The sequence below is a fragment of the Biomphalaria glabrata genome, chromosome 3 (genome assembly GCF_947242115.1).
Source record: "Biomphalaria glabrata chromosome 3, xgBioGlab47.1, whole genome shotgun sequence".
Classification (NCBI taxonomy): domain Eukaryota; kingdom Metazoa; phylum Mollusca; class Gastropoda; family Planorbidae; genus Biomphalaria; species Biomphalaria glabrata.
Window position 1 is genome coordinate 2,189,799 of NC_074713.1, and position 12,824 is coordinate 2,202,622.

Consider the following 12,824-nt stretch of genomic DNA (forward strand, 5'->3'; position numbering starts at 1 on the left):
ACTCTTAGCCGCATGAGTATCAGGAGCTATGAAGTACAGAATATACTGTGTGTGATGTTGCTTATTCAGGCTGTCTTGAAGTCAACCAATTACTCTGCAATCGTTTGGGTGTAATTGTTCGGGTGTATTACGTGTAGTTGAGCAGCAATACAAACAAGAATAAAACAACACCTGTTTTTTAACAAGTGAAGAGATGTAGTCAACTCTGATGAACTATTCAACATGTATTTATTCTGATAAAAAGGCCACAGTAGAAGTCTCTGTCACTAAACACGTCGTTACCCTGGAGTGTTCTATCGCTAACTGATTTTCCGGTCTCTAGCCCAACATATCCCAAACGTCACTAGTCCCGTTCAATATGCGTCTTCTATGGTGCGTCGCTAAATAACTAACCTATATAAATAAGGTGTCTAACAGATTCCTCCCCCCCTTGAAAAAAAAATATGTCAATATTTTTCCACTACTGTCAAGTCTTACAAGGGCATTTTCAATTTAAGGGGAAGACCACAAACATAAAATCTTGACATCTTCATCTTGACATCTTCATCTTGACAGTTCCTCATATTCATGTCAATGTTAATAACAGTTCATAACATTCCAAAATCATCTTCATTAGTACACAGTTCATCATAAAAGAAAATGTGGCATCTTATGGGCACGTCACACATCACTAATGTTCTTCACTGGCACTAACCTGATAAAATACAATATTTCAAAAAACAATTATAGACTTTATTTACACGTTCAATAAATTTTTCTCTTACCACCCTTTTATACGCTTTTGTCCATTTTTCTTTAATACTCACCCTTTTCCATAGAACTAACTTTCGTCAATGATATATGAAGTGATTCACACAAAAAAAAAATATCCATACTTACTTTTAAATGCTTAACATCAACTTTACTTATCTCCCTTTTCCATAACATATAAATTGTGCCAATATATTAATATATATATAATCATAATCATCATCAATATAATCATAGTTTGTTTACAAACTTATTTCATTTCAATGTCATTCTAGACAATAGATCAGCTACAATATTCACAGATCCACTAATAGCTTTCACTTCAAATTTATATTCCTGTAGTGCTAAGAACCATCTATAAACACGACTGTTTTTCATGCTCTTTTGCTGTATATACTGAATAGGTTTATGATCAGTTAATAATATGAATTTCCTTCCTATTAAATAGCTCTCTAGCTTAGTAATTACCCATATTACAGCTAAGGCTTCTCTTTCAATGACACTATATTTTTTTTCTGCCTCTGACAATTTTCTACTTACATATAATATAGGATGTAAGTTATCATAGTTCTGCATTAGACAACCACCAATAGCATTACCAGATGCATCAGTTGTGACATAAAATATTTTGTCTTTATCAGGTAGTCTTAATATTAATTCATGACTAAAAACATCTTTAATTCTGTCAATAGCTTTCACACATTCCTCATTACAGACTACTTTTTGAGGTTTTCCTTTTTTAAGTAAGTCATTTAGTGGATTCACTATTTCTGCTAAGTTCTTTATAAACTTTCTGTAATAATTTACTATTCCCAATATACTTTTAATTTGTCTTTTTGTTGTAGGTATTTCAATATTAAGTACTTTCTTTATGTTATCTTCAATAGGGCTAATCATGTTGTTATTTATTTTATGTCCTAAGAAAATTATTTCCTCCAATCCTATTTCTACTTTTTCTGCTTGAATTTTAAGTCCACTTTCTTTTATTATTTTGAATACTTCTTTTACATCTACCAAATGTTCCTCCCAACTATTATTAAAAATACATATGTCATCCAAATAGCAAATAACATTTTCTTTGTTTCCAATTATCATGTTCATCATTCTATTAAATGTGGCAGGTGCATTTACTAATCCAAAACTCATATAATTCCATTGAAAAATACCATATGGTGTTACAAATGCTGTGTAAGGTTTTGCATTTTCTGTTAAAGGTATTTGCCAATAACCTTTAGTTAAATCCAATTTAGTAAAAAATTTTGCTCCATTTAATTTATGTAAAATATCCTCTATATTTGGCATTGGATATGGGTCAAATTCTGTGATGTTGTTAAGTTTCCTATAATCAATACATAACCTTATATCTCCATTCTTCTTTTTGGCTATCACAATTGGTGAAGCATAAGGAGATGTTGATGGTTCAATTATACCTGATTCTAGTAAATTGTCTATTTCTTTCTTTACTTTGTCTTGTAAATGTAGCGGTATTCTATATGGTTTAAGCTTGATAGGTTTTGGGTCTGTTACTTTAATGTCATGTTTAATAATATTTGTTTTTCCTGGTATACTGGAAAAAATTTCTTTGTATTCCTGTATTATTTTAGTTATATCTTTTGACTTTTCCTTAGTTAAATTATTAAGATTAATCTTTTGCCAAGTTTGATTCTCTTTTGTTTCTATTACAGGTATTTCCTTAATATCATTTTCATTGTGATTTTCATTTGTTATTATCATCAAGCATTCTTCTCTTTCTGAAAATGTATTTTCTATTTCCTCCTGAATGTTTTGTATCAACTCATCTTCTCTATCATGATACAGTTTCAAATTATTTATGTGATATGTTTTAATTTTCCCATTTATTTCAATTTGATAATTCACATCACTAATTTGTTTTATCACCTTAAATGGACCTTTCCATTGTTTACCAATTTTATTTTTCAGGTCATTTATTAATATTAATACATTGTTTCCTACTTCTAGTGTTTTCAATTGTCTTTTCTTATTTAGATTCTCATGAGCACTTTGTTTGTACTTCTTATTGTTGTTATATGCTTGAGTCCATATTTCTTTCAATTCTGTTGTGATTGTTGTTTCACTGTCATTATTTAATTTATTCTCATTGTCTATTAGATTTTCTTTAAAAACATCTAATTCATCTCTGGGTTTTCTTCCATGTATTATTTCATATGGTGAAAATTGTGTTGCTTCATGGATGTTGTTTCTATGAGCAAATAGTACATAGTTAATGTAATGATCCCACTTGTTCTGATTATTCTGAATTATTTTTGTTAGTGATCTTTTTAATGAACCACCATATCGTTCACATAAACCGTTACTCTCTGGGTGGTAAACCGAAGAGTATATGTGTTGTATATTGTATTGTTTAGTCCATTTCTTAAATTGTTCTGACTTAAACTGAGATCCCTGATCACTCAATATAATTTTAGGTATACCATGTCTTGTAATTACTTTTTGAGTTATGGCATTAATGATATTCTCTGCACTTGTATTTGATAATGGGATTGCCTCTGGGTATCTACTAAACATGTCTATTACTGTTAGAATGTATTTGTTATTATTTTCAGTTTGAATTAAAGGACCTATTAAATCAATAGATACTTTCTGAAATGGTTCTGTAGGTTCATCCATTTCTTGAATAGGTGCTTTATTCACTAGGCTTTTGTTAGATCTCTTTTGACATATGTCACATGAGTTTATGTATTTATTGATTGTTGCTTTCATTTTGGGCCAAAATACTTGTTTTGACAAATTCCTATAACATTTCTTTACTCCCCTATGTGCTGCTAAATTATTATCATGTGTCATGATTAAAACATCTTTCCAATATTTCTGTGGTAAGACAAGTTGTTTTATTTTCTTGTTATCATTACTTGTTTGTCTAAACAATATTTTATTCTCTATACAAAATTTCTCCATTGGATTATTATTGTTTTTATCTGATATTCTTGAATAAATTTTCCCAATAATATTGTCATTCATTTGTTCTAATGCAAATGTGGGTGTTGTTTCTTTTTCACTTTGAGATATTTGTGTTTCAAGACTATTTTGTGTTTCATTTTCTATCTCTTTTTCCTTAACATTTGTATTTTCTATTTGTATTACATTACTGGTTTCTTTTTCTTTATCATTACTAATTACATTTATTGTATTTTCCTGTTTCTCATCTTGTTTATCCATTGATCTTGTTATTACCATACTTGTTATATTTTGTGTTTCTATGTTTCCATGATTTTGTCTTATGTTTTTGTATTTGTTTTGCCAGTCTTCTAATTCTTTTCTTGAACATTCTTTAACTCCTTTTATGTTTCCTACTAACATATCATATCTCATTTCTGGTATTGCAATGCCATCACAATAACCAGTGAAAAATGGAGTTTCAATGTATACCCTTATAGCTTTAAATTCCCTTACGGTGCCATCTGCTAATTCTACTTTCCTAGTAAACCCTTTATACCAATGAGGTTTGACAAATTTAGTTTTTACTGCCAAAGTGTTACAACCTGAATCCCTGATTAATTCCACCGGAATTCTATCTACAAACCCTGGGTACACTGCAAAATTGTTCCTATTTCCTTCCATGAAATATATCCTATCTGTACCTTTATTTTTGTATTCCCTACTGTAACTTCTATTTCTATAATCTCCCCTGTCATTCCTATCTCTACTCCTATATCTACTGTTATTTTGTTCATTGTACCTATTTCTACTTCCAGACCTGCTATTCCCTCTTCTACAGTTAGCTGCTATATGACCTTTTCCTTGACATTTAAAACAGGTTATTTCACTATATTTTCTATTTCCACTATTTGATCTGCTTCTATTTCTACTTCTATCAACATTTTCTTTGGTGTATCCTATTAAATCTACTTTGCTCTTATCTCTATCAGAAAATGGTTTATTTGGATAGGCATTTTTGTATACTCTCATTATCTCTGTTATTTCATCTATAGTTTTTGGATTTCTTTCTTTAATAAAAGATTGTAACTGAGGATCACATTTATTTACAAAGTTGTCCACTAGAATAAAATTTTTTAATCCTTCATAAGAGTTTGTCACTTTTTCTAATTTTACCCACTTATTGAAAAAATCCTTTTCCATATTAATGGTAGTTTGGGGTTCTATTCCTAATGATGGTATATTGTCAAAGTATTTCTTTCTAAAAGTTGTAGCATTATGACCATAGGCATTTAATAACTCTCTTTTTAAAACCTGATAGCTATCATCAATATGATGGTCATGATTTTGACATATTGTTAGAGCTTGACCATGAACAAAGTCTATCAGTATTTCAGACCATTCTTCTTCAGGCATATTAAATGTAGACATTTTTGCCTCATATCTTTTCAGGAAATCACCAATGTCATCCTTCTGTTCATCAAAACTTTGTATTTTTCTCTTTAGCCATGTCTGTGAATTTGGGTTGTCTCTTTGTGTGGTATAATTATTTGAGTTATTTGTGTTATTTCCTTGTTCAGCTTGAGCTCTGGCTTGTGCTGCATCCAATCTCATCTTCTCCATTTTAACTTCATGTTCTCTAATTTTTTCTCTCTCTTTGTCTTGCCTTTCTATCTCTTCTTTCTGTCTTTGACGTTCTGTTTCTTCCCTCACAACTTGCTGTACATAAGCTGCTAAGTCCTTTCCTTTTAACTCCATAGCCTTTCCATCCTGCATAGCTGTTTCCTTAACCTCCTTAAGGTCCACATATGATGATGTAGCCATTGTATTTTATTTTCACCCAAATTTATATATTTTTACTTAGCCTATATTAGTTATGGCTATACTTTAAACTTATTTTATTTTTAAGTTTTTTCAAACTTTTATATAAGTTTTAAATGTTATGTCTCTATCTATAGATTTAGTAAATGAGTAAATCTAGTCTGAGTTATTATGGTTATATTCAAATCTGTATATTAGGTCTAGTATCACACAAATTTAAATCTAGTATATTATAGTATGTATAATAATACCATTTAGATCTAGTTATCAAGAGCACTATGACTTTTAGTATGAATAACTATGATCAATTTTAAAATTTGATGTGACTGAAATGTCTAGAGTAAATTCAAAGACTGTCTAGAGTCTAGATCTATATATATATATATGGTAGATTCTTATAACTGAACACCGACTTTCGGGAACTAGGTCAATTTTTTATTTTATTTTTTTATTTGGTGAAGGTTTAACTTACAAAAAAACTGAAAGCAGATTCTTATTCTGCAACTAAAGGACTATAAAAATAGCTGTGTTCCTTTGTATTACCACCCATAGTCAAGATTTTATTTTAAAATAAATTAGGTCACTTCATGCTCCTATTTTGAACGCAGTTTTTGGGCTTTCTCCTTTAGTTGAACAGTGAGCACCGGTGTTGAACACCACTATGTAATTGCTAATAAATTATATCGGTGTTACTTAAAAATTATTTAGATTGTAGTAAAAGAAGTAGATTCAATTTTGCAATATGTATTTATAGTCTATTTCCTCATATACTCTCTCTATTTCTCTCTTATATATATATATATATATATATATATATATATATATATATATATATATATATATATATATATATATATATATATATCGTGTATAGTTTATTTATTTAAATACCTATATAATCTATGTGTAGAAACAGACAGAAATAAATTTATATAGATTATAGAGCTATAAATTAATTATTTTAATTTAATAAACATGATATTTTCTACTAGGCTACTTGTATTTTCTCTCTGTCTTTCTTTTAACTCCCATCCAAGGACCCTCTTCTTGTTTTCATAATTTGGAAGTTCGTTTTGTGACACCTTAACATCCCCTCCCTCCCATAGATGCTTATAATTCTTTTCATGACTCTCTCCCCCTTCCCTCCACTGCCTGTTGGATAGTTTGTGACACTACTCGCTGAGTGTATACCTCTCCTTACCGCCAGCTTATCTTGCGTGATCACATGCAGTGGGCATGGTCTCTGGCTTCAAATTAGCAGCCCACACTTTTTCTTTCATTCATAAGTTATATATTCTAGATATCTCTATCTAGGTCATGTTTATTCATTGAAAAAATCAGATTTATTAATCCCAATAATATTTCTTAATACGATTTTGCTGTGTTCAAAAAGGAGAATGAGCTGAATTCATTATTATTTGTTTGGACACCCCCTTTTTTAATTTTATTTAACAGCTAACGGTATAAATGTGATTGGAATGTCTTTCTAAAGATGTTTGGAAGCTTATTTTGATATGCCCATCAGCCTACGATCAAACAGGCTCATGATATAGCCTTCATCCCTTATATGGGTATGAATTGCCGGGGGAGGTTAAAACAACAGCTTAACATACAAACTTACCGAGAATCTAAATAACTGCCATCTGCTTTGGAAAAACGGAACAAAATTACCAGAACTTATCTAAAATTGGACATGCTCAGTCCCGAATCGTCGATTTTAGCTCCAAACATAAAAACAAATGAATTACAAACAAAAAAAAGCGACCCGTTTAGAAAGGAGAATCCGATGGGGTGTTCAAACTATAAGAGCCTCCTCTTTTGTCTCTATAGATCTAGAGTAGATAAGATAGATTTCTTAGATCCAATCCAGAACTTATGGTTCTATTTAACCATACGAAATAAATATGTGTATACAATGTCAAATATATCTTCAACAAGATATATATATCTAGAATGTACTACCTTCATTCATTTTTCAATTAATAATATTCTCAAATTAGAGTCTAGATAATCAAATTGTACCAAAGAGATGTACAACAATTTGCAGATCTAAATTTAGCCAGACGATAGTGTTTGACTACATAGCCAGTTTCGGCATTATTCTCATGGCAAAATCATATTTGATTTTAACCGCTCAAACTAAAATTATTTTAGTCTGATTCACAGTAAAAGAATCCTACCCGCACTTTCTATCATTAAGTGAAAAAAAAATACAGATCTAATTAAATTAATAAAAATAAATAATTTAAAATAATATAAACAAATGAAATAATTAAATGAGACTATCGCTATGGGTTGGGATATGACAATATGGCACACAATGATAACGTCACGAAGTAACTAGGCAACAACGGATATGACGTTTACACAAACAAAACAAATCCTATACTCTTAAGCGAGCAATTCTTGTATGTATGTATGTATGTATGTATATATATTTATATTTATATATATATATCCTATACTCTTAAGCGAGCAATTCTTGTATGTATGTATGTATGTATGTATATATATTTATATTTATATATATATATAAATTTTATTTCGAAAACGGCTCTAACGATTTTCTTTAAAAGTTCATGGTATGTGCATAATAGTGAGAAAAAAATTCTCAACTCATTGGCCACATCGGGAAAACTCGAGGTCGACCGTTATATCGGTTTGAAAATGCCTCATTATCGAAAAATTAGTTTTGGCTAGAATGTTTTATGAATGAAAATTTTCCATGACGTAAACGGGAAAAACGCTGCTTACGTCACTAGGCTTACCGCAGTACACTAAAATATTTCTTTGCAAACAATAACGAGTGCTTAATAAGTTGTTTACACTTTAATTGTGTAGAGCGGTGTAGATACCTTTTACTTTGTTGTTTATTTTGCTGCTGACCTCCAGCTGTCTCGTTCTGAGGTTGCATGCAACCAGGTGCTCTCTTCTATGTCAGCTAAGTCAAGTTTGCGCCATAAGCTGGTGTTTTAAGCGTTTCGGTGTTACGTCGCCCCCTTTTTAGCTCACCAAAAAAGACTGCCTTTGGCATGCGTTCGTCTGAGATTCGTCTCCCATACAGGATACTGCTCTGTCCAGCGTAACTTTCGGACTTAAAGATTTCCCTCTATACAAAGGCCGCGGATACACATTTGAGACCAAAAGAAAATTTGCTGCCGTGGACAGACGCAGACGCTAAAAGAAAATCTTAATCGAGCACCGCGGACAATGGTTATGCTTGCCTTGGATGTGGCAAGATATGTAGGTCACAGCTGCAATCCTCATTAATATTCGGACTCGAAGACAAGCCTTATTATTATTATTATTTTGCTGGTGAATTATTACCATGTGTTCATGCTTCGGTGTCTACTGTCCTGTACCAAAACAAAGGAAATGGTCATAACACAGCTTCTCTACGCCTTACTAGCTCACACTAAACGTGATATCTATCTAGCGGTCAACGAGTTTGCGTACGCTGCAGCCTCTTTTGATTTAACTATAAACCTCGGTAAAAAGCTTGGAGTTAGGCCGTGTTGACGGAAAGCCCAGGAGAGATCTGAATGGAGGGATGTGTAAAAGCAGGTCATAGCACCACTAGGATGGATGGATGGCAAAAGCCGGTATGAACTTCTTATAGTCCGACAGTCAGGCTGTGCATGGCACGTATCCCGTATGGGTAACGAGCATATTATTCGGCGTAACAGAGGTGCCCTACGGAAACGTTTCTTTAAAAAACTAATGCAATGATTTAAGTCTAATGAGAAAAATGCGCCATTTTACTTTGTCACTAAGTGCATGTTTTACCCTATAACGTAGAGAAGTTACACTGCAATGACTTTCTTCCAAGCCAATAATAGTAAGCCTACAATAGTTTTACGCAAAAGATGGATTGCAAAACTTTAAGACGGACTTGAGCTGTAGTTTGTCTAGACTGTAGGAGGACTTAAAATACTAAATTTAATCGACATGTTCAATTAGGCCTACAATTAGAACTAACAGAACACTAAAACAACTCTTCAGATTAGTAGTCTTTATCCGATCGTTTATTTTCGTAATTACAAGAATATTCCCAAAATGACTTCGGGTATATAACCTTCCGAAATTATTTAACCGAGCGAGGTTCGGCCACCTGGTACAAAAATATTCTCAAAATGACTTCGGGTATTATATCCTTCCTTAACAAATTATTCATCCGAGCGAGGCTCGGTCACCTGATATTTACAACCCTAAACGTATAATATAGCTTTTCATCTAAATTATGTCTTTACCCCGAACGGGTTTAAGGCTTCAGCACCACCTGATTTTACTCAGGCTAACATACCAAATTTAGACAAAATCTATTTCTAAGGGCAATCTAAACATACACTAATAAGAAAAATGGCACTTAGCTTTTGATAAGAAAGATCCCTTTGTTCGGACTCCCGAATATGCTAGATCACAACAAATTCCACTGCCTCTCTTCCAGTTCTGACTCTGTTCTCCGGTGCTACCAGTATCCCACGTAATGCTCCAGATGTCTTGATATGCCACAGCAAAATGTTTCAGTTCCTTCGGCGACTGTTGATGACCGTATGTGTAGTTCCGACGACTTTGTGTACACAGTTACTGACGAATAGGTTAACGGTTCTTCTGGCGATGACTTGACTTGTGTAGACGACTACTGACAAATAACAGTCTCTTGACGGCAACTTGATCTGGACGACTGACGAATAACGAATTTCTTGACGATGACTTGATCTGGGCTGACGAATAACGTCTTTCTTGACGATGACTTGATCTGGGCTGACGAATAACGACTTTCTTGACGATGACTTGATCTGGGCTGACGAATAACGGTTCTCTAAAATAGTTCACTGCTTCTGCTGCTACTCTGGTAGTACGACGAAGTTTGCTGTTGTACTCTGCTTCACTAGACCAAACTGTCCAATGTAGACTAGGTGAGACCAAGGTCACCTCCGACGACGTTCCGTTATACGACTAACGGTTTTCAACGAAATTAAGTGGATGTAGCTGTTTCCACAACTTCACTGCTAACAAGTCTAGGTATGGTCTAGACCAACGAATACTAGATATATCAATGTTCAGTACTGATAAAGATTACTTCACTAACCTTCCAAAGGTTAAACACAGTGACCGTTATAAAAGTGGCAAGCAACCGGTTCAATGAGCAAACTGCTCCACAAGAATCTCTCCAAGGGTAAGACGACAGAGCGATTTCGATTTAGTTAGCTACCAAACTTGTAGTACTCACAATACTTCTGACAGCGGGCAAACTGTCCTTCTCGAACTGGCGAGGTAAAACTTGATACTCGATGTGGCTCCTACGACGAAGAAAAAATATGTCCAACAGGTTCACTAACGATCTCTCACCCGTTATGAATGAACGGTTTCTCTGGTTGTAGGTCGATTCAGCATATGAAGATCAGGCTTTGATAATATACTGGTTAAGTAGACCAGACGTTGCGATGATTACTGTCCTGACGAAGGTCACCCTGAGTTAACGGCTCGTTGAACGTGCGATCAAACAGGCGACGACTGCTTGTAGATCCAGAACAAAGTCACTCTGCGATGATGCTGTGTTCAGCCGTACTCCGATGAAATCTTATATCTTCGAGTGCACGACCCTCACCTGAGTAAACGTTCTGCTTCGAGGTCCGGTTCGATGTTCGGCTTCATCAGGGGTCCGGCTTCGAGGTTCGGGGTCGCCACTGTGATGTTGCTTATTCAGGCTGTCTTGAAGTCAACCAATTACTCTGCAATCGTTTGGGTGTAATTGTTCGGGTGTATTACGTGTAGTTGAGCAGCAATACAAACAAGAATAAAACAACACCTGTTTTTTAACAAGTGAAGAGATGTAGTCAACTCTGATGAACTATTCAACATGTATTTATTCTGATAAAAAGGCCACAGTAGAAGTCTCTGTCACTAAACACGTCGTTACCCTGGAGTGTTCTATCGCTAACTGATTTTCCGGTCTCTAGCCCAACATATCCCAAACGTCACTAGTCCCGTTCAATATGCGTCTTCTATGGTGCGTCGCTAAATAACTAACCTATATAAATAAGGTGTCTAACATGTGTTACAACCCTATCTCCTATTTCAGCTGTTCTCAACCTTTTATGCTCGGCGACCCCTTTTTACAATCCCCCACTCTGCCGCGACCCCCCCCCCCACACACACACACATACAGCAATAGAGGAATAGACAAAAACAATCCATATTTTCGATGGTCTTAGGCAACCCCTGGCAAATCGTCAATCGATCCCCCCCCCAAGGGGGTCGCGACCCACAGGTTGAGAACCCCTGTCCTATTTGGATAGAAGATAAAAAAAAAGTAAGTAAAGTTCCCCTTTCAGACCTTGTGGTCTATAGGGCAGATGATGTAAAGGTCATCTGTTTCTGTGGCCTACGTTTAACAAGGGTGTCATGTGGCCAGCACAACGACCAGCCGCTTTTACTTTTCCCTAACTAATGTCAGGTACCAATTAGAGCTGGGTGGACTCAGAGGCGCCCAAAAATCCCGAAATTAAAAATCCCAGTTTTAACCAGGATTCGAACCCGGGACTCCCGGTTCAGAAGCCAAGCGCTTTACCGCTCAGCCTCCGCGCCACCTAACATATATAAGTAAATTCATCCGTGACAGCCATCTTGTTGTCTTTCTGTAAATCTCCTAAACAAAAAAATCCAGAAATTTGTCATGACTGTTTTGTCGTCTGCAGTGTTTGGAAATGTTTCGTCTTTCAGCAGACGATGAATTATTTCCTAGCTGTCTCAAGACGTCATGTCATACCATCGCGCCCGAGGATCCCGAAATTAAAAACCCCGGTCCTCGGTTCGGTGGCTAAACGATATTTGCCCAGCTACCGCGCCTCCTTGGATAGAAGGTAATACTTATGAATTGCTGTTATAAATTAGGCTCAACTTATTTACATTTTAAATGCATTGTTTCTCTTTTTAAAACAAAAGTAAACACTTTATTTAAAAAAAAACACGTGACTTGTATAGAAGAAAACATTTAATATTGTAATAAAAATAGATTCTAGAACTTTTTTTTTAGAATAACATAAAGTCGTTTCATAAGAGTTTGAAAATGTACAGGAGGACCCTGTACCTTATTAATGTAATATCTCGTGATTTTACTATTAATAGTTGTCAAACTGTTTTTCTTTTCATGAATAAAAATGCTTGCATAGTTAATTTTTTATATTAAATGTTTCACTTTCAAAAAATAAAGAAGTGGCCGCTGCATCTAAAATTTGAAAGATCTAAAATATTATCATGTCAGATCTTCAACATCTTCTAGTTTTCGCGACCAGGGGCGGACTGGCTATATGGGCATTCGGGCAAAAGCCCGG

The 12,824-nt window shown here is 34.2% G+C and overlaps 1 long non-coding RNA gene across 1 annotated transcript; it reads right to left on the bottom strand.

Moving 5' to 3' along the window:
- Positions 1–211: 211 nt before the first annotated feature.
- LOC129925170 (uncharacterized) lies at positions 212–11,542 on the bottom strand. The gene is made up of 2 exons (XR_008776949.1): positions 7,450–11,542; positions 212–694 (listed from the first exon to the last, which is right to left on the bottom strand). It is a non-coding gene; the product is annotated as an uncharacterized LOC129925170 (long non-coding RNA).
- Between the last annotated feature and the right edge of the window lie 1,282 nt (positions 11,543–12,824).